Source organism: Periplaneta americana, chromosome 7, assembly GCF_040183065.1.
Source record: "Periplaneta americana isolate PAMFEO1 chromosome 7, P.americana_PAMFEO1_priV1, whole genome shotgun sequence".
In the NCBI taxonomy this organism is placed as follows: domain Eukaryota; kingdom Metazoa; phylum Arthropoda; class Insecta; order Blattodea; family Blattidae; genus Periplaneta; species Periplaneta americana.
The window spans coordinates 121864821-121891687 of record NC_091123.1 but is presented as its reverse complement, the minus strand read 5'-3'; the positions used below and the strand labels follow the sequence as shown (position 1 = coordinate 121891687).

The window sequence follows — 26867 nt, the reverse complement described above, 5'->3', positions numbered from 1 at the left end:
GGCCAAAATATTTGAATTTGTGGGAGGAGTAGCAATTTTTGAAAAGCTAAATTTACACAATTTAAAATTACAAAATTATTAATAATTCATATATTTCTGCATCAAATGAGATGAAACTTTGTACACAGACTATTTGTATACAGTACGACAACTGTACAAAATTTCAGAGATCTACATAAAATAGTTTAGAAATTTCAAATTTCACATCAGTGTACCCTTAAGGGGTAGTCTGTAGTGACTGGATTTAGGTATTAACGTCCAGACCTGCAATAGCTGTTGTTTTCATATTTCAAACTCGGCACTTGGAGTGTGAACAGATAATACTTCAAAATATTAACACCAAGAATGTTTTAGTTCTCAGGTTGTTACGTCGCTGTAAGCCTACATATAATTTGCATTAAAAAGTTTATAAATGAACAGTAGGCCTGTACACAGTATAGAATGACAGATATATCTGTCAAACAAATTGAAGAAATGGTACAAAAGTAACATTACTTACACAAAGCACAATGCATAAATTAGATGATTGTTAGGAAAAAATATTGTAATTTGTTTACTACCTTCATTGCTCGTCTTTGTTCTAAATAATACTCGCAATAACGCAACGTCCTTTCTTGTTTATTCTTTGACTTACGAGAGTCATTTCATAAATAATGCACAGGTTGGCAGAACTGTGAAGTGGATGATGTAACACCAATGAAAATTACGTCAGTTTCAGTTGAAGGATTGGGGAAGAAGCATATGTGTTCGTTTCGTCCATAGCATACATAACGAGAGCCAGAAATGGAGTCTATACGTGTCTCGCGTACTATGACGATTGAAGACCAAAGATCAAATCTTTACATGGCAAAACCCCCTCCCTCCCCATAGAAATTCACACTTCCACAGTGCTTTGAATGGAGTTTGTGGTGATGTTACAGTGGACTGTAATATAGTTTCTCGTTGGGTACTTGTTTTCGTGATGGTTTTCAACAAGTTTGCAATGTCCAGGTGTTTCTGCCTCTGTTCAGCAGTCAAGTAATGAGGGATTCACAGCGTACAAATGTTTCTCTTCTTAAAATTCTTTGTAAAAATACGGAATACTGAATTTTGTGAAATCCCCGTAGCTTCTATAAGTTCACACGTCGCTCGATGATCTTGTTGAACAGCATCCGCCACAAGTTTCACATTTTGTTCATATGTTGATGTTTTCGGCCTTCCTGATCTTGCATCATTGTCAAAGCTGACACGAAAAGAGTAGCCCAAAGAAACTGTAATGCGGTCCACTAAACTCACCATAAACTGTGGATTTCTATGAGGGAGGGTTTTGGCACATAAAGATTCGATCTTTGATCTTCAATCTCACAGTACCCGAGACACGTGTAGGCTCCATTTCTAGCTCTCGTTACCTAAACACAGAGTACACTATAGATGAAACGCACACACGTGCTTCTTTCTCAATCCTTCAACTGTAACTGACGTAATTTTTATTGGTGTTGTTTCATCGACTTCAGAGTTCTGCCAACCTGTTTATTATTTATGAAATAACCTTCGTATGTAAAGTCTGGCTTATTGTTACCTGAATAAATTCTAAATTATGGTTTATTTAACGACGCTCGCAACTGCCGAGGTTATATCAGCGTCGCCGGTGTGCCGGAATTTTGTCCCATCAGTAAATCTTCTGACATGAGTCTGTCACATTTAAGCACACTTGACTTTACTACAAAATGCTAGCTAGCGGGCCGTATGTGAAAGAGGAGATAACGGTAATGGTGCAATTTTGTTGCGATTCATTTCGTTTGCCATCGTGCTCCTTTATGTCATTATTCGCTGTAGAATTGACATTGGTGAAACTCTTCGTCGCCGCCGCTGTCATCATCATCATCATCATCATCTACATAGATAAGGCTGTGTCATTTTTCTGGCTATGTCTTTGCGGGAGTCCATTTTTTCCAAGGTCTTTTGAGCTCTCTTCTTGCTCTATACTTATACAGGAGAACCTTTGTTAATTGACTATTGTCCGTCTTTAAAAGATATTCTGTTCAATTTGGTGTACTGTAAGTAGTAACATGAGCTGCTGCCAGAAGTCAAAAAGAAGTTTTTAATACAAAAGGATCTTCTGCGAACCTCTGGAAAAAGAATTAAGAAAGAGACTAGTAAAGAGTAAAGTGATTTGTGTGAAGTAGGGCAATGTATGGGGCAGGAACATGGACATTACAACAAAGTAAAGAAGTAATTTTGAAATGTGGATATGGAGAAGAATGGAGCGTCAGAAATGGACAGAGAAAGTAGGAAATGAGAGATGTGCTAGATAGAGTGGGCAAAGAAAGAATAATGTTGAATCTGATACGGAAGAGAGAAAGAAATTGACTGGATCACTGACTGAGTAGAAACTGCCTACTGAAGAATGCACTAGAAAAAATGGCGAACTGGAGAAAAGTTCGGAGCAGAAGAAGATATCAGATGATAGACGACATTAAGATGTATGGATCGTATATCATTGTCGTTAGGGACCGTATTTTATCCCAGGGCGTACGGATATAAGGTTAGCTATTCATAGACCATATTGATGTGACGTCATATTTGACGCGTGCCACAGTATTTTGTTTGTGCTGAAGTTGATGTTCTATTCATGATTCTAAACTAGACCTCAAGACTGTTTACAATGCATTATAGCGATAAAGACTGATACTACGATGATGTTTCTTATAATTTAAATTATTTTCTCATTTATTTAATTTATTTTCACTAGCAGAGTTAAGATCATAAGACCTTCTCTTCCACTCAACCAGTATAAAAATGCACAACAAATATAAGTAAGATCAACACAGAAACAACGGAATAATAAATAATAATAATAATAATAATAATAATAATAATAATGATAATAATAACAACAAAATGTAGATGTGTTTAGTTACACATAATTCGAAGAGTTAAACAATTACAATTTAGTGTTAAATAAGACAATTTGTATGAAAGAAATGATATTTCATACTGAAGGACAATTATTGGTATATGAAAAATATAAATCATATTCCACTAAAGTTATATTTGAAGAAGGGTCGTATTCTAGAGACGAAAAGCAGCCTTTTTGACAATCGGCTTTTGAAAATAGTCAATGTCTGAAGCCCCTTTATATACTCTTGTACACTATTTAGAAAATAAGTAGGCTATAGTGTTATGAAACGTTATAGTGTTATATGTTATCGAGAAAAGTTTCTGTGTTTGCCTTCCTTCATATCCTTTTGCCATCCGATTTAAGCAAGTAGGACCTAGATTAAACGGACAACAATATGGAATTGCAAAGTTTCATACGTATTTCATAATATTGTTTGACAAACTCTAGGCATTTCTTCTTCTTCTTCTTCTTATTCTTCTTCTGACGCAAAAAAGGTATGGCTTCTTTGTGGGAGAGCTAACGCGAATATTGAACTTGTGCAAAACATTTCTTGCAGTTCGGGCACATTGTTTCGCATTACTGCATCGCAATGACTACTGTTAAGGTGTGATTTAACGGCTTAACCTTGTTCGTAGAGCAGTTCAATAAATAAAACATTAGGTAATAGGTCTATACTCCGTTGTCTAATCCTGTATTCATAAAGACCTCTGAGACGGATACTATGCATAAACTAGAAATAAATGAAATAGGGTCTTGCACTATATTTCAAATTGAAACACTTTACCAACAAAAGACATTTTACATAATTTTATTAAACAATGTGTTAAAATAGAGAAGAACAAAACGATTTGTCCATATTGTTTATTACTGCAATGATAATATACTGTCCCTTCGAGTTGCAAACACATGAATGATTTACACTGTCTGTGAACGGTATGTATATGTATGTTTAATCAGTAAACTGAAGACTGGTTCAAATCTCATGACAAGCGAGATCAATAACTATGCACCTTCTTCTCTAGTGGGAACACCTGAACATTTATGTAATTAATTTATGCAACAGAGAGTAAAACAAATAATTGAACTATATTAAAAGCAATTCAATGGTACTTTTGCTTGTTGCTAATTAGAATGTGAATTACGTAAGCCCACTGAAAATAACACTGTATTAATTCTAAAATTTTGGTGTCACGAAATATTGTTGTCCATGTCCGAAAATATGTTATTTCGAAATTATATTTGCGTAATGTTGCCAATGTAGTATGTTAAGTCTGCTGGAAAGAACAATCTCTTAATTTCTAAAATATATCTCTCAAAATATTATTATTAAGGTCCAAAAAAGACTTATTGCGAAATTATACTGTATCTACATATAAAATAAAAATAATACAATTAATACGTTCTGAATTTGTGATATGTAATTTTTCACATCATAATATTTAAAAAACAGTCTAATATAAGCAGACATTCAGCAGTCAGCGGTTTAAAAATCCTCTAATATATGTATTTATATCCTTTGATAAAGCCGATAAAGAGGTAAATTAGCTCACCATGACATCTCAAGAGGTTCGTACTAGGAACAAGGGAATTCCTATTCATCGGCTGCTGTTTTTGAAGGTCAAGTGAAAGCACACATGGCATGAAATTATATGAATTGTATGTCAGCACAGCTTCAGATCAATGTAGAACAATATATAGGAGTATGCTTTTGTTTTGTTTAACTTCAAGATAATGCTAATTAAAAACAAAAAAATGTTGAACGTAAAGCACACGATGACATTTTTTCTCTTCGGTTCCTCATTTTCAGCTGTTTTAAAATGAGTCGCTCCTGCCAGGAATTTTGGCTAAGAAAGTCATGAATTCATGTAAGTGATGCTATGTAGGCTAAGTATTCATATTTAGGGACAAGGGATATTTAGTAAAGACAAATCGTTTCGATTTTCTGTAGTTGAGTTGCCGAGATTTCCTAAAACTCTAACAATTAGTTTAATTAGAAATAGGAACAATAAGGAAAACACGGGCAATGTCGGGTGCTTTAAGCTAGTTTGTTTGTAAAAGGAATACATTATAGGTATTTCAAAATTTATCTTGTAAGAAAGTTATCTCTAAATGTGGGTAAAGGAACACTTTCTTGAGACAATGTGTATCTGACGTTTTAACTTCCAGTTATCCCTGTGAAAAAGTATGCAAAAGTAAGTTACATTTTGAAATATACGTGGTGTGTCTAAAAAGTTCGGTGAATGGTGTCATATCTGAACGGCAACTTGGCGCATGTGCTTGCGCATGCGCATGGTTCTTCAGAGACTTGGGGAGAATTGATACACAGCATGCAATGCATGTGACTGGCAGTGTAAACAGACTGCGACCAGTTGGACGTAGTCAGTGTGAGAGGAAGTGTCACAGCGCAATGGAGCAACGTGTAAACATCAATTTTTGCTACAAATTGGGGAAGACTGCAACGGAGACACAAGGAATGTTGGTGCAGGTGTACGGGAGGGAAGCCGTGAGCAGAAAATGTGTTTACGAATGGTTTAAATGCTTCCGTGAAGGGAAGGAAACAATTGAGGATGAGCCACGTTCAGGTCGGCCATCGACAAGCAGAACCCCAGAAATGATCGAGAAAGTGCGACAAATGCTGGCACAAGATCGGCGACTGACTCTAAGATTGATTGCGGAGAAATTGGACATTAGCAAGGACACGGTGCACACCATCATCCGCGATGATTTGGGTAAGCGGAAGATCTGCTTCCGATTTGTGCCTCACAAACTCACAGACGAGCAGAAAGCAAAACGGATGGAAACTTCTGGTGGTTTCATTTCCATGTGTGACCAGGATCCATTGCTTCTGAAAACCATCGTCACGGGAGATGAGACGTGGTGCTACCAGTTCGATCCGGAATCAAAACGGCAATCGATGTCATGGTGTTCACCGACTACACCGCGACCAAAAAAAAACCGTCTGCAAAAATCCAAGGTGAAAACACTGTTGATCGCCTTCTTCGACAACAATGGCATCATCCACAAGGAATTTGTTCCTGCAGGTCACACAATTAATGTTGCATTTTACCAGTCCGTTTTCAACCGATTGCTACAGCGTATCCGGCGGGTTCGGCCAGAGTTGCAGAGGACTGGAAAATGAATGCTGCTCCATGACAATGTCCCTGCACACTGTGCGATCCGTGTACGCCAATTCCTGGCTCAGAAGATGGTAACTGTTCTTGAACAACCTCCGTACTCCCCTGATCTGGTTCCTGCGGACTTCTTCCTGTTTCCCCGCTTGAAGGCGGCCAGATCAGGGAGAGTACGGAGGGTATTCAAGAACAGTTACCATCTTCTGAGCTAGGAATTGGCGCACACGGATCGCACAGTGTGCAGGGGCATTGTCATGGAGCAGCATCCATTTTCCAGTCCTGTGCAATTCTGGCCGAACCCGCCGGATACGCTGTAGCAATCGGTTCAAAACGGACTGGTAAAATGCAGCATTAAAGGTTTGACCTGCAGGAACAAATTCCTTGTGGATGATGCCATTGTTGTCGAAGAAGGCGATCAACAGTGTTTTCACCTTGGATTTTTGCAGACGGTTTTTTTTTTTTTTGGTCGCGGTGTAGTCGGTGAACACCATGACATCGATTGCCGTTTTGATTCCGGATCGAACTGGTAGCACCACGTCTCATCTCCCGTGACGATGGTTTTCAGAAGCAATGGATCCTGGTCACACATGGAAATGAAACCACCAGAAGTTTCCATCCGTTTTGCTTTCTGCTCGTCTGTGAGTTTGTGAGGCACAAATCGGAAGCAGATCTTCCGCTTACCCAAATCATCGCGGATGATGGTGTGCACCGTGTCCTTGCTAATGTCCAATTTCTCCGCAATCAATCTTAGAGTCAGTCGCCGATCTTGTGCCAGCATTTGTCGCACTTTCTCGATCATTTCTGGGGTTCTGCTTGTCGATGGCCGACCTGAACGTGGCTCATCCTCAATTGTTTCCTTTCCTTCACGGAAGCATTTAAACCATTCGTAAACACATTTTCTGCTCACGGCTTCCCTCCCGTACACCTGCACCAACATTCCATGTGTCTCCGTTGCAGTCTTCCCCAATTTGTAGCAAAAATTGATGTTTACACGTTGCTCCATTGCGCTGTGACACTTCCTCTCACACTGACTACGTCCAACTGGTCGCAGTCTGTTTACACTGCCAGTCACATGCATTGCATGCTGTGTATCAATTCTCCCCAAGTCTCTGAAGAACCATGCGCATGCGCAAGCACATGCGCCAAGTTGCCGTTCAGATATGACACCATTCACCGAACTTTTTAGACACACCACGTATATAACATTTAAGAAAATTAATCTGTACACAAAATGGTAACATATTTGTATGTATCGAATAACGGGATTTGTTCATTTATCACATTAATTTGTTTTGGTTAACATGGTAACAGATTTTGTTTATAATGTGTCAAAAGTAAATTTACTTCTTATTGAATTTTTAAATCACTATCATTGGCCGTGTTTTAAAACGGTTTTGATTTTACAAGATCGAATTAGTCTTGTTCAGTGTTGTTATGAATGTAAAAGAAGTTTAACAAACGCCATATAACATTTCTGAACAAAACATAATTTAAGAATTGGTCCTTGCTGCAGACATTGTCATACCAACTTTACGAAATCTTGACATCGAGAACATAATCTTCATGCAGGATGGTGCACCTCCCCATATATACATATACAGCAGTTAAGCGACTGTTACGTAACACGTTTGGTGATCGCATAATAAGCTGACATTTTCCTAAAACCTGGCCAGCGCGTTCCCCTGATATCAATCCAACAGATTTTTGGCTGTGGGGTTATTTACAAGACCGAATTTTTTTTAATCAAACCTAGGGCTTCCGACGAACTAAAATATGCAACTTTGCAAGAAATTGAAGATACTCTATCAGATCTATTAGTAAATGCTGTTCACAACATTGAAGAACAAAATGGCGAACATATTCAACATTTAAACTAAATCCAACGAACCCCATATCTTTTGAGTAAAAGTGTGTTCTTATTTCTTGTACCTATATCTTAATTCTTAAACAAGTTATGGCGACGTCAAAATGTAACTTATTTTTGAGTAACCTGGTATATCAAAATCCTTAGACCCGTTATGAAGATGAAATTTACAAATGTACAAGAATTACCGGTTTAAGATAATATTTACAAGTGTACAAGAATTATTTGCTTAATTTAAGTCCTAAATGAGTTTGCTCAAGGTCGAGGCCTAGCTAAGTCGCTTTATCGCATTCGAAAACGGTAGATCCAACTGATTTCATTAAAATACTTTTGCCCGTTTTAAAGATAAAATTTACAAGTATACAAGAATAGATCGCTTAAATAAGTGGAGAGGCGATGTTGCGGCCTTCATTAGATGATAGGATTTTGAGCCCAAAGTTATTCACCAGACCCCCGTCGAATATTCATCTCGCCCTGAATTTATTTTCGTAGAAATACGAATCAGTTTTCAGAAATGTCTGTTATGTGTAGTTTATAAGCCCTCTGAAGTTAATTTTTTAGCTGATATAGAGACATTCCTATTGAACCTATTGCCGTGTTATGAACACGTAATTGAGTGAATCGGTCAAAGACCTATGTATACATATGGATAAAAGTTTAAATTGGAATATTCAAGTTGCAGAAACATGAAAAAAAATTCTCATTAATATACTCGTTCTAGACGATTAAGGAATTTTCTCTTTTCCCTGAAAAAGGTGTTAGTGCAAACACTCGTGATGACCCACTTCGATTACTGTATCGTTCTGTTAACTGACCTAAGCGTTACATTGCGCAGAGCGCGAACCGGAATCACGTGATTATATCGGTCTAGTCATGGCCATCGTGACAATCGCTTAATATAAATACATGGTCAAAGTTCTGAAAAACAAAAGGAATTGGTATGAATAATTTCGAGGGAAAAATTGTTCCGGGGCCGGATATCGAACCCGGGACCTTTGGTTTAACGTACCAACGCTCTACCAACTGAGCTACCCGGGAACTCTACCAGACACCGATCCAATTTTTCCTCTATATCCACAGACCTCAAAGTGGGCTGACAACCGTCAAGCAACCAACGTTGAGTGCACACTAACTGTGTGTGACTTAAATTGTGGTTTTCTGTTAACGAACAGTGACGTGTATTATGCAAATCAAGCTTTCAGGTATAACTCCCTGTAAAGTTGATTTGAATAATTTCGAGGGAAAAATTGTTCCGGGGCCGGGTATCGAACCCGGTACCTTGGTTTAACGTACCAACGCTCTACCAACTGAGGATATAGGGGGAAACATTGGATCGGTGTCTGGTAGAGTTCCCGGGTAGCTCAGTTGGTAGAGCGTTGGTACGTTAAACCAAAGGTCCCGGGTTCGATACCCGGCCCCGGAACAATTTTTCCCTCGAAATTATTCAAATAAACTTTACAGGGAGTTATGCCTGAAAGCTTGATTTGCAAAAGGAATTGGTACCGTATATTAAACTCATGTTAAACGTGCATTTACCTGCATATAAACTTGTTCAGTGTTGGCCATGTTATGACTAGACATCGGATGTATAAGAAAATGCCTATTTTATTTGAATGGTTATATTTAAAGACTTTTTAGTAAATGTGCACGAATCATGCATGAGAAATGAAACATTCTGATGAAGTTTTATCTTGCCTTTTTCTTGCCGTTAACGCCTTTTTTTGCTTTAATATGTACTGTACTTTTTTGCACTTTTGTTTTTATTTGTATTTTTTTCCTATTTCTTTATATGGCTACTCACTCAACAATACTGCATTTATTTCTGTGTTGGAAACTAAGAAAATTGCACTTCTTATAGTACTCATAGATATGATGGGACACACTGTTGCAGTGCAGCATTGTTGTTTTGCTTACTCTGGAATCGATCTTGTCCTTGTGACTCCAGCACTGTGTTGCGAACACGAAGTACACAGTCAGTCTAGAATTATCTTTGTGAGGATGCCAAAAAAAAAAAAAAAAAAAAAAAAAAAAAAAAAAAAAAAAAAAAAAAAATTGAAAACATCGGAAGCTTCTTTATATCGTCAGTGAGTAGGAGAATTTCCTGCTTTTATTACCATTGGGACGATTACTATGTATCCAGGATGGCACTGTTTAAGTATACTCCAGTCACATCAGTATACATTGAGAGATCTTTTTCAGCATATAAACTGATTTTTTTTTTTCAATAAACGTGACAGAAGTTTGTGTGTTAATCTTGAAAAGTTGCTTGTTGGTTATTGTAACTCAAATTATGGACGTGAATTGTGGATTCATAAGTACAAGTGAAACAAGTCCATAGAACAGAGAAACTACTTTTCCAGTGCACTTTGTTAAGTTACTTATGGTCTTATGGATGTTTACTTTATGAATGACGAGTGATTCAATGTAATTTCAATTCCTTTCATTGCCCCATTTTTGTTGTTTTTAGAGTCTTTTTAGGCGCCTAAAATACCATTTCGCCTGCAATATTGACCGGGCTGATAATGCAATACCACTCCTCGAAATTTTGTCCTGGCTCCGTCCAGAAGATTGTAGAAAAATCCACTGTCTTTTCCTCCTCTTTCATATATTGCATTTCTCCGCTCCTGTCTATCTCGCGTCCTGTTTACAAAACTTCCCTATCACTGTAATCTAAGGGATCGTAGTACTCAATACCATCCATACCTTCCCACCGAACCTTCTCATACTCATCTTCTTCCACTGTAACTGTTTCTCGACTTTGTAATTCTCTACAGGCCTACAAGATAAACTGAGGAAGCATTTATCAATTATTAATTACTGTTAGCAATATAAGTTGTTTCAAGTTTTAATGCTTACGCTTATAATAATATTATTATCGCGGTGAAGCGCTTGCGAATTTGTCTCGCATCCAGATTCGGTCCCCGGCCAGATCATGATGGCATTTGTGGTGGACAAAGCTGACGTTGCAGAGGAATTTTCCTGGGGTACTCCCGTTTCCCTCTACCACTCCGCCGACACTGTTCACCTTCTCCTAACTATAAACTACTTATAAATATATTAGCCTAATAGTAGGTTGTAATAAGGTAATAAAACAATAGGTCTTCATCTGGTTGCGCTACTACACTACATGTACTACTGTTGCTGCATGCAGTACTGCTTCTACTTGAACTACTGTTTCTATTTGAACTACTGCTTCTACTTGAACTACTACTTCTACTTAACTACTGATTCTACTTGAAACACTGCTTCTACGTGTAATACTGCTTCTACTTCTAATACTGCTTCTAAACTGCTTGTACTTGAACTACTGCTTCTACGTGTAATAGTGCTTCTACTACTACTGCTTCTAAACTGCTTCTACTTGTACTACTGCTTCTACTTTAACTGCTGCTTCTACTTGAACTACTGTTTCTACTTGAACTACTGTTTCTACTTGAACTACTGTTTCTACTTGAACTACTGTTTCTACTTGTACTACTGCTTCCACTTGTACTACTGCTTTTTCTTGTACTATTGCTTCTACTTGTACTACTGCTGCTATTATACTAGGGTCGGCTCGGTAGTATACTTGGTATAGCGCTGGCAGTCTATTTTGGGGGTTGCGGGTTCCATCCCGGCTCAGGTCGATGGCATTTAAGTGTGTTTTTAAATGCGACAGGCTCATGTCAGTAGACTTACTGGAATGTACAAGAACTCCTGCGGGACAAAATTCCGGCACACCGGCGACACTGATATAACCTCTGCATTTGCGAGCGTCGTTAAATAAACCATAATTTTTTACTTGCACTACTGCTGCTGCTTGTACTTCTGCTGCTACTTGTACTACTACTGCTACTGTACTGTTGTTACTAGTTGTACTGCAGGTGCTACTATTATTGCTGCTGTTATACTACTACGTATAGGCCTACTACAACATTGCTTGTAGTGCTATTACTGTTACTTATACAAGTCTACTACTGTGCTACTTGTATTACTAGTACTGCTGCTCTTCACCTAATACTACTCCTCACTACTATTACTTATACCATTGGTGATACATAAACTTACTACTACTACTACTACTACTACTACTACTACTACTACTACTACTACTACTACTACTTATGCAATTGCAAGTACTTACACATGCCTACTACTACATTACTTGTAGGCCTACTACTACTACTACTACTACTACTACTACTATTATTACTAGGCTTACTATACTACTTGTAATACTAGTGCTACTACTTATACCCCTGATACAACTCGTACTACTGCTGCTACTCATACTACTGCTATTAGGTCTACTCATTACTTACAAATGGCTTTTAAGGAACCCGGAGGTTCATTGCCGCCCTCACATAAACCCGCCATCGGTCCTTATGAGCAAGATTAATCCAGTCTCCACTATCATATCCCACCTCTCTCAAATCCATTTTTATATAATCCTTCCATCTACGTCTCGGCCTCTTCAAAGGTCTTTTTCCCTCCGGCCTCTCAACTAACACTCTATAGGCCTATGCATTTCTGGATTCGCCCATACGTACTACACGCCCTGCCCATCTCAAACGTCTGGATTTAATGTTCCTAATTCTGTCAGACAGCTATTACTCATACTACTAAGCTACCTATCCTACTAACTTACACTACTTTTACTACTACTTGTACCGTAATATATCTTATACTTGTTCTACTACTGCTACTAATATTATTTACACTGATATTTCTAATATTTAAGTTACTACTAATATTAGTACTCATACTGACATTACTACTACGTAGAGGTCTACTATTATATTATTACTTTTACTATTACACATCACTTTTATAATGGGTAAACTACGATGTTTCAGCAGGAATCCAACTCAACGACCTCAGTTTTACGCAGAGTTAAATCTAAACCACAGTCGCTGCTTAAACTATGACCTACATAATCTACGAATGTTATCTCAGAATTATATAAAATGTTTATTTTCGTTACTTTTATACTGTAGAGAAGTGAATAACGTTTTTGAGAGACTTTCCTGTTCTCTCGAACGTAATCATATCGTGGTGAATGCGTGCGGATGTTGTGTTCATGTCTGACCAGTTTCACTCACGAAATAACTCACTATTAGGCCTATTAGCCTTTCAGAAGATTTAAGTGTAAGAGTTTGAAGACATGTAGATTAGATATAATGTACCGTCATTTCCTATAATTATGATTCTGGAACACAACTATGGTCCGCGATACAACCATTCAAATTTTGTACTCCATAACGTGATGCCTCGTTTATCTATATCTTTGCTGTATTGTAGTTTGAAGTCAAGTCACTGCAGCTGTCTATGAACGGTCTATGTTGCTTCCACAATGTTCTTTGAATGGTTGTATCTTGGACCATAGTTATGTTCCAGGACCATAGTTATAGGAAATGACGGTATGCTAAAGCTAATGTTCAGATCTAAAACTCTATTTCTTACGAGACAAAAAACGAATAGCGTGACAATTGTCAAAGACGTCATGCCAGTCGTCAGTCATTCGGTAAGAATCCTACTCCACTCACGCAGACCATCCAAGGGCAAAAAAACCTTAGTAATTATTTATCTGTAGGGACTTTCGTTTTTTGACAGTGACCTCGTCTGTTCACGTATGAAAACTCGTCTGTGACCAGTACTATCAAATAAACACTATCGAACTATGCTGTACTATCAAAACGAAGAATAATCCGAGTACTTAACAGTGTTGAGTAATTCAGTCGTAATTCGGTTGCTCATACCTACCGAATAATTTGATCGTTGAATCGTTCAAATATAGGGTACAGAAAAATTCGAGCGTTTACACATATCGAATAATTCGGTCGTTCAAACCTTCCGATAATTTGATCGTTTGAACCTGTATATAATGTGATCGTTTGAACCTGTCTATAATTTGATGTTCGAACCTGTCGATAATTTGATCGAACCTGTAGATAAATTGATCGTTCGAATCTTCCGAGTAATTTTATCGTTCGAACCTGCCAAACAATTAGATCGTTCGAACCTACCGAGTAATTTGAGCGTTCGAATTTGCTAAATAATTTGGTCGTTCCAACCTGCCGAGTAATTCGATCTTTCGAATCTACTGGTTAACTTGATCGTTCGAACTTGTCTATTAATTAAATCTTTCAAACTTGCCGAATAATTCGATCGTTCGATCCTACTGAATAATTTGATTGTTCGAACTTGTCTATTAATTAAATCTTTCGAACTTGCCGAATAATTCGATCGTTCGAACCTACTGAATAATTTGATTGTTCGAGCCTGTTGAGTAATTTGGTCGTTAGAACTTGTCGAGTAATTTGATCGTTTGAACCTGTCGAGTAATTTGATCGTTTGTACCTGTCGAGTAATTTGATCGTTTGTACCTGTCGAGTAATTTGATCGTTTGTACCTGTCGAGTAATTTGATCGTTTGAACCTGTCGAGTAATTTGATCGTTTGAACCTGTCGAGTAATTTGATCGTTTGTACCTGTCGAGTAATTTGATCGTTTGTACCTGTCGAGTAATTTGATCGTTTGTACCTGTCGAGTAATTTGATCGTTTGAACCTGTCGAGTAATTTGATTGTTCAAACCTGCCGAGTAATTCAGTCGTTAGAATCTTCCGATTAATTGGATCGTTAGAACCTTCCGATTAATTCAATCGTTAGAACCTTCCGATTAATTCGATCGTTAGAACCTTCCGATTAATTCGATCGTTAGAACCTTCCGATTAATTCGATCGTTAGAACCTTTCGATTAATTCGATCGTTAGAACCTTCCGATTAATTCGATCGTTCGAACCTTCTGAGTAGTTCGGTCGTTCGAATCTGAATAATACTGACGTTCTCATCTGTCGAGTAATTATTCGAGCACTAGAACTTGACGAATAATTCAAACTTTCGATCTTAACGAGTAATTCGAGCGTTCGAACTTAACGAGTAATTAGATTTTTGAACCTACCGAATGTGTGATCTTTCATACCTACCAAATAATTGGATCGTCCAGATTAATCGAATAATTCGATCGTTCAGATCTATCTTGTAATTCGATCTAAATGTATCAAATATTTCGATCGTCCAGATCTGTCGCGTATTTAAATCTTCCAAATCATCGATTAATTTGATAGCTCAGATCTATTGAATAATTTTGTCGTCCAGATCTATGGAATAACTATGTTGTCCAGATCTGTCTGCTACTGCTGCTACTAATGTTACTACTATTGCTTCTACCACCACCATTACGACCACTACTAGACCCCTACTATTCATCAGCAGTCTTATTGACAGTGATGTTATATTTTTTAAAAGTGCTGACCACACTACCAGAGAGAGACCACAATTTATTTTGTTTAATTTTGGTCTGAAGGTAATACACTCCCCTATACTGTATTTGGATTTTAAATCAGTAAAGGTAGGTAAAACTGACAAAAATGAAATATATTTGACTAAAAACTAGTTTTTGTGAGAATTCCCAATATGTGCAAGTGTTTCGTAACGTTATATTTAGATGTGTTTACGTAATTACTTGAAACTTTTATCGGTATATTAAATATATAATATATTACTAAGTTTACCTTATTCGACCTTGGTACATGCAGTGTCTGTCTTCGACTTACTTTATTTATGTGCTTTGTGTTTTTGTTTTAAACAGTTCTTTCAATAGCCAGTTTCTTCTTTGGTGTCTTATGTATTACACTTTTGGCACAAAATAATGTAATGTGTTCCGCTCTTGAGCTATTTTTCACATGCATATTTGTATTTCCACTGAATTTTCACATTACCATATTTACAGACAGCATAGTTCTTTTCACTTGAACACAACATTTATGACTGCAATTTGTGTCACACGAATAGACGGTCATTTAATCTCTACTGAATTTCATTTTCACTTTACAACAAAAGTTATTTCTTGTTTCACAAAAGATTGTGACAAAACATTAAAGTCAACCGTGTTTAATGATTGTGACTACGAATATTGCATGTAAGCATTATGGCCCGTTAATTATAGCCTCTATAGTATACATAGTGAAACAACAGAAGGATTATAAGTTTTTTTTAGTTAATTTTCTTTTATTTCGTTTTTTTCTATTGTGGAGTAGAACAAAAAGTCGTAAATTTATCGTATTAGCTGTAAAATTCGCAGAAATATATTACATTCGCGTATAAAATATGATTCTAGATAAATTGGAACTGACAGTAAACATGCACACATGCCTACTTCTTGACAGGCCTGTATTTATTAGAAAATTTGTCATAACTAGGTTTGTAATTTTGGGGACCGTACACAAATTGACTGCAGCATGGTATATATGCCGGAGACGTGAGCTAGTATGAGGACATTGACTTGGTTCTGTGATCGATTACGGGAATAACAAAGTGAACACAAACAAATCTGGACAGGCCTAAAAGTAAATATACGCTACCTAGCATTACAAAATGTACCTGACTGGCAAAAAAAAAAAAAAAAAAAAAAAAAAAAAAAAAAAAAAAAAAAAAAAAAAAAAGGGAACTCTTTGAAATCTTTAGTACAAACTAATCAATTGTTGAAATCTTTAGTACAAACTAATCAATTGTACATTCATCAACAGTTATGGTAAAACATTTTTTCTGCGTCAGTTTTAAACTTCTAGAAAACAAAAACTTTAAGTTAAACTTTAATAGCGTACTGCTACGTAATAACATTAAAAACTTTGTTTCTGCGCAGAAGATGTTAAATTGAAGATCTAGGAAAAAATTAGTAACGCAGAATTTATGAGTTCATTTTTGCGTTTTTCATTTGATATAAGACAGCCATTTTGTGTTTTTATAAAATATGTCTCTCTCATCTCTTGAAGTAACAGCTGCAGTGGCACTTCGACACGTTGCCCGGACATTGAATGCAGCCCCCTCTATGGTGCATAGGTCACTGCGTCGCTTTTGAGGAACTCAGCAATAATTATGAGACTGTATTCAGGCCTTAAGAGAAAAACTTCAGTCAGAGATGATCGAGTTTTGATGCATGAGATCTTGCACGACCGGCACACTACCGCTGTTGAAGCCAGTAATGACTTCAATTGGCCATGCACATCAACATCAGTGAAAGGACAATTAGAAGAAGGCTTGATGAAGTAAATCTGAGATCTCGGAGGCCAGCAACTGGTCCTCTGCTGTCTGCAGAACAACGCAGAAATCGCCTTGCATTTGCAAGGAACCACCAACATTGGACACATGAAGACAGGAGCCATGTACTCTTTACAGACGAGTCCAGATTTTGAGTAAGAAGACCAGATGGAAGGGAACGAGTATGGAGGAGACCAGGAGAATGCTATCTTGACTGTATGATCGCTAAACGCACACAATTTGGAGGTGGCTCCATTATGGTCTGGGCGGGAATATCTACCAACGAGAAAACGGAGCTTGTCATCATCGAAAATAAATCTCAGACGGCAGCATGATATATTGATGAGGTACTTCATTATCATGTGGTTCCGTTCTCGATATTTGCAGGAGAAAATTTCATCCTTATGCATGATAATGCCCGTCCTCACGGTGCTCGGTGTGTGTCGGATTTTTTGTATGAAGTTGGTATCGTGTCTCTTGGGTGGCCTTCATGCAGCCCGGACTTAAATCCGATAGAGCACGTATGGCATAATCTAGGACGACGTGTTTGGCAGAGATCACCCTCCAGAAACAATGCAACATTTGAGGGAATGGGAAAACATTGGGTAAGAATACATTAGTAGTGTGGTAAGGAGCATGCCAAGCGAACGGAAGCTATCATTAGAGCAAGAGGAGGAAACACCCGCTACTAGGTTGTGTCTCTAATGCGGGTTACTCTATTAGCAACAAATTGTTTTAATGTGTGAACAGGTATTAATTCACACAAATTAATTCAAACCTCAATTTTATGATAGGGTAAAGTTGCCTATTTCCTTGATACCCCTAATCCCGTAATACTTTTAAAAAATTGAATGTCAGTCAAAGCTTTGCCGTTCGGCTATAGCGCCAGACATCTTTTTCGAAAGAGTGCATCTTTCGCCTACTTTTGAGACATCAGTGAACTTCCTAGCAAGGTACCCAACCCCGTGACATTCAGTGAAAAAAAGTATCACGGAATTAGGAGTATCACGGAATTAGGCAACTTTATCCTATTTCGTTTTACATTTTACGATATTTATATCGTAGATTCATTTAATTTGCCACAAAAGTCCATTTCGTTTCATAATCATTCATGAAATTTTCATAATTAAACATTACCTGGAAATATTCAAGGTGTTCCTTTTTTGCCGGTCATTGCATTTTTACATACATCTCGTTTTGTGCAGAAGAATGATCAATTATCATTCAATTGAATGATTACAAAGTCTATCCCCTGTAGAACACAGTTATTCAGAATTACCAACAATTACTAGTTAATATTTTTATATTTGTTTAATTTGATGTACATTAATGATAAATGTCTTTTAAAGGTTTTAAGTTAACTCTAAACTAATATCCTTCAGAGCTATAAATAAAGATTAAAATTCATTATTCGTGGGTTTGAGTTTCCTCCTTTCTTTTATTGTACCTATTACAATGTCTCTGCATATAATATCGCTTGTCACCTCGTATGTTTGTACTATATAATTTACATCTAATTTTCCCGTCATTCACTTCGAAACACTCACCAAACTCCTCTGCAAAAATACACGCCTATAACCTTTAACCTTCGGCATTATTATTCAGCAGGTACACTGTTTACGCATGCTACGGTAGTGACTGGCAAGGGGAGTATTCAGCAGGTACACGCACCCTATCGGTCCCAACATTACAAGGCTATCATAACAAACCAAGGAACAAAAATAAATATGAAATAAACTATTGAGCAAACTTTGTAAGTGTAGGGGTACTATAACGTCAATAACATAGTTAAAATCAATAAAAACTGTAAAACAAATTGAGGAATCGAGAAGAATTAAGCGGCTAAGGAATGTGCTAAGAGTGGGATTTAGTCTGTGCACGTCGATTGTCTTTTGTTCATAGTTGACAATTTTCTTATAAGTATTCCTCCATTGAGAGTAAAGTGCTCCTCAACTGTCCACAAATTACGCGGAAACCATTGTGGTTGTTTCCATCTGAACTAATCACTTGATAAAAAAATTATATCTCTTATTCTAATCATCGCCATCGTCATCATTATCAGCTCGACAACCCTTCCAGGGTCCTGGCTGTCCATCATCATCATCATCATCATCATTATCATCATCATCATCATCATCTCGACAACCCTTTCAGGGTTCTGGCTGTCCACCACCACCACCATCATCATCATCATGATCATGATCATGATCATCATCATCATCATCATCATCAGACATCCCTTTCAGGGTCCTGGCTGTCTCAAGAGATCTTCGCAATTCATCTTTATTCTTTGCTTTAGTTGTCCAGCTGTATGCTCCAATAATTCTGGAATCATCTTTGACGTTATTCTACCACCTGGTTTTCGGTCTTCCTCTGTCTTCTACCTCATGGGTTATATCAGTAGACTCTTACTGCTGACTTGAGTCTTCCATCCTGATTAGGTATCCAACCCATCTTAAAGATCGGTTTTTATAAACGAAATGATATTTGGTTCCTTGAATAGTTCGTACAGTTCATAATTATAACGAGCTCTCCATTCATTATTCATTTTGATTGGTCCAAAGATGGCTCTTAATACTTTCCTTTCAAAAATATTTAGTCTATATAGGGCTATATCTTGTTGACTGAGTCCATATTTCTGGAGCATATCATATATCAGCACTGACCTAATCAGAGTTTTATAAATTCTAATTTTGCTTCGAATAGTTAATAGCTTAGATCTGATGTGTCTTACGAGTGCATAATATAGTATATTACGAATGAAATGAAGATTTAAGAACTGCTGGCTATTCTAGATTAGACAAGAAGAAAAATTTGGATATTTTGAAAGAATTAAATATTGACCAAATTTTAGAGAAAATTCAAAATTACAGACAGAAATGGAAATCACATATACTCAGGAAGCCTAGAACAAGAATACCAGGCCAAGCACTAAATTACCGCCCTTTAGGAACAAGATCTTTGGACTGTCAGCTGAAACGACTTAATACTTAATAGGAAGAAGAAGTGAAAGAAGACGATACAAGGTTGGGAAGTGCTTCTTTTAAAATCGAGGAAAAGTTTGAAATAACGAGCAGATCCAGTTTTTCAGTTTCCGAGATTTTGTAATGTACTCCACAATCTTGTATTGTACAAAATATTTTGCAGGATCATATTTTTAAAATTGCAGATACAATCTATTTTGCGTTGAAAATTTAGAGCAATATTATTCAAAAGCCTTCGCAAAACTGCACTGTAATGGTAACTGAGTAACAATAAGTGCACTGTAATGGGTCTATTTCAGTATAGTTCTATGTTATGAAGAAATGGTTTCCCTAACAAGTTTTTATGTGGGAATTCTAACTTTCAAGGCCTAATAACAACAAGAGCTGTAAATACAAGAAAAACACGATAGTGAAAAAATATTATTTTCCTAATTTCAGTAGTTATATCGTTTTTCTGATTTACCAAGGAGCCCAAATATGTGAAATTACTTACACATTCAAAATTGTAATTTCCAATCTGTATATGGTTCGGTAGATTATTTGCGTTATTTATATTTTTTGATGGTTGAGTTGTTTGGACTTTTTCCATTGCTAATTTAAAAAAATTGTAGCAGAACGTTTCGAAGAGACATCCACTCTTCGAAACATTATGCTACAATTTTTGAAAATTAGCCATGGAAAAAGTCCAAACAGTCAACTATTCACCGTTGCTCTCCCACCCTTTATTCAAATCTATATTTTTTTGCACTGAAAATCATATATTTGGTCTTTTCCTCATTTATTTGTAGGTCCATTTCCTTTGCTGAATTTTCCAGGGTGGTAAATGCTTCCATCAAAGCCGTTCCTATTCTAGCGATGATGTCGATATCATCTGCGGGTAGGTAAGAAGAAGGACCGATTCCTAATAAATTGTGCTAATCTTATTCTAACCAGCTTCCTTCAGTTCAAAAATCATTAGCAGTAGGCTACGGTATATAAGAGTATATTTTCAGAATTTTGCGTATAATTTACTGTACAATGTTGTATGGCATTTCCAATCTTTTGCTTGACACGTTAGCACTGCTAAACGGGTTTTTCTAGCCTTCGTGAAGAACTTTTACGACCTGAATATCACTAATTCTTGGTCCTCCCGATTATATTTTATCATGAACTGAACCAGTTTCTTCAAACTTCTTAATTAATGCATGATAACAAAGCAAGCCTGAGGTCCTGGGTGATATGAACAGTTTTAGACGAAATAAATGACCGGCTGCCATACCGCTAATAAGCAAAAATTCTCATGGTAGAAAATAAAAAAGTTATTTTTTTCTTACAACATGTTAATAATGTCAAAACAAGTGCTGGTACAAATTTTGGCCACTAGATCGCAATTACGAGGACCGTAAAAAATAAATTTCCCTGGGACCGTTTACAGAAAGAGAACACATTTTTTAGAGGAAACATTTTTTTGGAACAGACACAACAAACTTTGAGATATTTTTAAACATATCTCCCGATGAAATTGAGACATTTGTCATTCCGTGGGATCGACAGAGAGGTGCAGACGATTGTCACAAACTGGTTCCGATTCCAGGCGGCAGACTTCTACGATACAGGGATACAAACGTTGATCTCATCTTATGAAAAATGTCTCAATTCCGGTGGGAAATAAATCGAAAAACATAGCTGAACAATTGTTACATCTGTTTCAATAAATTTGTGTTTTCTATCTGTAAACGGCCCCAGGGAAATTTATTTTTTACGGCTTTCTTAATTATGCTTGAGTGGCCAGAATTTGTACAAACACTTATTTTGGCATTGTTAACATGGTGGAAGAAAACAAATAACCTTTTATCTGTCTCCATAAAAATGTTTACTTGAAAGTCTTCTTCGGGATACTTCTGTTAATTTCGTGAGAGCTTAGGTTCACACTTGAAGAAATGTCTTATGCACGAATCCGCTCTGCTTTCGTTTGTTTTGTTTATTTGTTTGTTGCCTTTTTCTGTCTGTTTATAGGTCTAGTGTTATGAATCATCTGTAACGAAGATATATACATTAGGTGCAAAATATTCATCCTTTCCCTAGACGTGTGAATCAGGCGCTCCCCGAAGTGGAGCTATAGGAGATCGGTCATTGTTTGTATCTAAGGCTGAACAACTATTAATTGTATCAGGCAGTACATCTCACTTGACGATGTGCCAGAGGAATAAATAACTTAAAATAGTTGAAATTTGTATTTATTCGTGTACATATCAATGTAGGTCTCTTTTCCGTTTTTAATTCCTTGAAATAAGTAGTTACAGAAAGGAAAGAAACGAAAAGAGAGAGAGCACCAAATTTCAGTGCATACAGAAATTCAGTTTTACTCGATCTTACTGAGAAATACTATACAGGGATAATAGAAAATAAAGAAATTGATAGCGTGACAATGAAATAATAACATTGGTGGAAGAGAACGTCGCTTGAATTTTTCGGTGTGCCGGGTAAGTTAATTAAAAATACGTACAAATGTATCCTATGCTTTTACGTGATGTAGCAACATTTTTTATCCTATTATTTGTATCTGCCTATTCCTCAGAAAAAAAAAAACCTACAGTAATTTGAAAACAGGCTATTAATGTTCGAAAAGGAAGTGTACGGCAAGTTGCCAAACCGCAGTTCAAAAGTCACCAGATTCATTGTTGTCAGTGGATAAAGTTTTACTTTTGTTTCTAGAGGATCCTGAAAAATTGCTAAATCTCTATTTAAGCAACAGAAAAATCAGAAGAAATTGTCTCCGAAAAACAATTAAAGTAGCTAAATGACACCGAATAGGCGTAAGTTAGAGTTGGTAAGAACTAATATTTGTCCACACTTAATTATCTACGAGTAATTCAAATCTAGGCTTCGCCAATCCACTTTTCTGAATGATCCTTTTTGTATTAGCATTATTAATGTCTTACATACATACATACATACATACATACATACATACATACATACATACATACATACATACATACATACATACATACATACATACATACATACTTGTTCTGCCCATGGGCAGGTTTTTCACTGCAAAGCCAGCTTTCTCCAGTCTTTCCTATTTTCTGCCTTCCTCTTAGTCTGCGCATATGATCCACATATCTTAATGTCGCCCATCATCTGATATCTTCTTCAGCCCGAACTCTTCTCCCGTTTACCATTCCTTCCAGTGCATCCTTCAGTAGGGAGTTTCTTCTCAGCCAGTGACCCAACCAATTCCTTTTTTTCTTTCTGATCAGTTTCAGCATTATTCTTTCTTCACCCACTCTTTCCAACAAAACTTCATTTCTTATTCTGTCTGTCCACTTCACACGTTCTATCCTTCTCCATATCCACATTTTAAATGCTTCTATTCGATTCTCTTAACTTCGTTGTAATGTTCATGTTTCTGCACCAAACAATGCTAGACTCCACACAAAGCACTTCACTAGTCTCTTTCTTAGTTCTTTCTCAAGAGGGCCACAGAAGATGCTCCTTTTTCCATGAAAAGCTTCCTTTGCCATTGCTATTCTCCTTTTGACTTGTTGGCAGCTGTTCATGTCACTGCTTATAATAAACCCAAAGTATTTGAAGCTGACCACTTGTTTTACTGCCTCATTTAGAATTCGCAAGACATTACGACGAAGTGAAAAGAAGAGACTAGAAGCATTTGAAATATGGATATGGAGAAGAATGGAGCGTGTTTAATGGACAGACAGAATAAGAAACGAAGCTATGTTGGAAAGAATGGGTGAAGAAAGAATGATGCTGAAACTAATCAGAAAACGGAAAAGGAATTAGCTGGGTCACTGGCTGAGAAGAAACTGCCTACTAAAGGATGTACTGGAAGAAATGGTGAACGGCAGAAGAGTTCGGGGCAGAAGAAGATATACGTTAGACGACATTAAGATATATGGATCATATGCAGAGACTAAGAGGAAGGCAGAAAATAAGAAATATTGGATAATGCTGGGTTTGCAGTGAAAGACCTGCCTTTGGGCAGAACACTATGAATGAATGCATATGTTTCACTCATGTTTCAAACACACATTCGGGGGTAAAAAATATTGATTTTTCATTTTTATTATAGTAATTTAACATGAACTTTTAGGTTTAAAATTTTTGTGAAAGAAATATTAAAATGTTATAAAATTGACTAAGTTATGCATTAAAATGTCTTCCCATGCAAACAATATCAGCCAGAAATATGTATCGCTCATTTTGAAACACATACTTTACATTCGAGGGTCAGAAATATTGATTTTTCATTTTTCATATATTAATTTAACATGAACTTTTAGCTTTTTTGTAAGAGAAATTATAAAATATCTATAAAATTGACCAGGTTGTGCATTAAAATATCTTTCCTTGCAAACGCAATATCAACCAGCAATGTGTAATTTAATCGGTCATTTCTTCAAAACTTGCAATTTTCAAAAGGTTTTAAATCATACCTTTCACATTGTGTTAGATATTTGCATAAAATTTTGCATGACCATTTTCTTAGTAAGAAAACAAACCGTAGTTCAACCTTTAACAGAATTAAAGAAAAGGACAATGAAATATTTCTTTAAAATTTAAATATATGAAACAATTTTTCTTCCCCTTGTGGCGCAGATAATCAAACCATTGAACTAGTGTTTGTCATGTGAATGTTACCTTCAAGGCAAAAAAAGGTTATTAAAAAATATTTAACTTTTTGGGAGTAATGTATTAAATAGCAGTTTGGTATATATCGAAAAATAAAAATTTTGAAAAGTCACAATTCCAAAAACTTTTTATCTGGCCATTTTTTTTCCTTTTACATTTAAGAGCAATTTTCAGACATTAAGCATATAAAATTTCTTCAAAATTGGGTTTATGAATATGGAGGAATACAATATTGATAAAATATACAAATTTTTAAAGGTCGAAAGTGTATGTATACCCTTAAGAAATTATTTCCTGTGACAAATTTTCTCTTCTAACATAGAACAGAAATTGATTAAATTCTATTGGTTTTGCTGTCGAAGAGTTTACAGTTAGTTCAATAAGAATTTATTAAATCCGGTGAGAATTGTTGCTGTTTCTATTGTTATTTTTAAACAAACCAAGGTCTCGTAGATGTGTTACATTAATGACAGCTGCAATCATCCTACTCAAGGTGATCTTACGTGCTGTAGAAGCTCTTTTTAGTTCTGTGTTACTTATGTAATTACAGTGAAACCTGTTTTGGCTGCCGCTAAGTTACGAGGTCATTATGTTCTGAAACTGACCGCTTTAACGTTAATGCACGAAAGTCTTACCTTGAGGTAACATCTCTTAGTCTCGAACAAGACCAAATTGTATTTTTATTGACTCATGATGTCATATTATGTCTACGAAATTTCTTTAGAGTCCAATCACAATTCAAAATTAAACGGAAAAAATTTGTCTTATTTTATACTCTTTAAGTATTGCTAGATATGTTGATTTGTGCTTCTTCTCTATATTTAAAATTGCAAATTTCTTATTTATTTTCGTTATTATTTTTGCCTTGTTAACTAACTGGAATATACAGGTTAATTATGAAAACGATACTTAGTCTTAAGTTTAGCTTCACTCGAAGTTTTTGGTGGTGGTGGTGGTGGTGGTGGTGGTGGTAGCGGCGGCGGCGTCGGCGGCGGCGGCGGTGGTGGTGGCGGCCAGTAATAGTAATGTTTCATAGTTTTCTGCCCAAGAGCAAGTCCCTCATTGCAAACCTTGTATTCCCCAGTCTCCCCTATTGTTCGCCTTCCTCTTTGTCACGGCATACGATCCGTATATCTTAATGTTGTTTATCATCTGATCTTCTTATAGTCCGAACTTTTTTCCTGTTCATCATTACTTCCAGTCAGTGGCGTCTCGTGAACTTGTGGATTGGGAGAGCTGCAGTAGATTTCGGTACATACAAATTTCACTTCTTGTTACCATTACTAATAAGAATAGGACAAAAATAAATGCACTACATATCGAAAAACCAGAACTTCCTGTCTTAGTTGGGAGATGTCTGTAGGACCATTTGCTAACCCCTAAGAAAAACTAATACCATCGATTTCAGTCTGAATTTCAGATCGGCAGACACTCAACTTACAATCTACCAGTTCATTCTGAATTGTCTTAGAATAACCTTAAACAGTGACATGTTCCAAATGATTTTTGAGAGGCTCGTTTAGATTACTCACGAATTGTAGCAACCCACGAAACACAGCAGCGTTCTTCGAATCGTTTTTTCATCATGTTCCGTAAGGGGAAGTTCATATTGGCCACAAAATTTGATACAATCATTTTTTAAAAATAATTTCAGGATTTTTTCTCACTTCTTCTTTATGTTTGAGAATGTTTGCTCTGTTCGTTTCACTTAATTGCACAGCAGTATGAGTTGCGTAACATAGCCAATGAAACAAAATTTTTCAGGTGAGACTGCGAAGATTCGTGCATTTTGCTTTTTAGGAGCAAATATACTAAATCTGTCACACCACTTCTAGTCCATGCAGTATCACCACCGAAGAGGAGGCAAGGAAAACAAAATACAGATTTTTTTTTTGTTCACATCCACGTAACCACAAATGCTTAGCGTAAATTTCATTGTTATACTTCCTTACATATATGCACTATTTGGCTGGATGAAGCTTAAGTAAGATTTAAGTCGGGTAACGGACGACCCTTTAATTTCACTTCATTACATCAATATTCTCCGCAAGGGAAAGTTGAGAAAAATAAAATTAATATTCTGTAATTCACACACACACACACACACACACACACACACACACACACACACACACACACACACACACACACACACACACACACACACACTCATGCTTGCATATTTGCACTGGTTAAGTTACGGTATTAAGACGTCACAGCAAAGCAACACTCAGATATACTGATGGTCAACAATTTTCTAAAACTGGAAAAGAAGTCTCTTTCGTATTTTACGT

General features: G+C 36.6%; 1 protein-coding gene and 1 non-coding gene across 3 annotated transcripts in view; one reads left to right on the top strand and one right to left on the bottom strand.

Annotated features, from left to right (window-relative positions):
• LOC138703414 (medium-chain acyl-CoA ligase ACSF2, mitochondrial-like) overlaps nucleotides 1–26867 on the bottom strand; it is a 107532-nt gene that overhangs the window by 59477 nt on the left and 21188 nt on the right. The gene's annotated exons all lie outside the window — the stretch shown is intronic.
• Nucleotides 9227–9299, top strand: TRNAN-GUU (transfer RNA asparagine (anticodon GUU)). Its single transcript has one exon. It is a non-coding gene; the product is annotated as a tRNA-Asn (tRNA).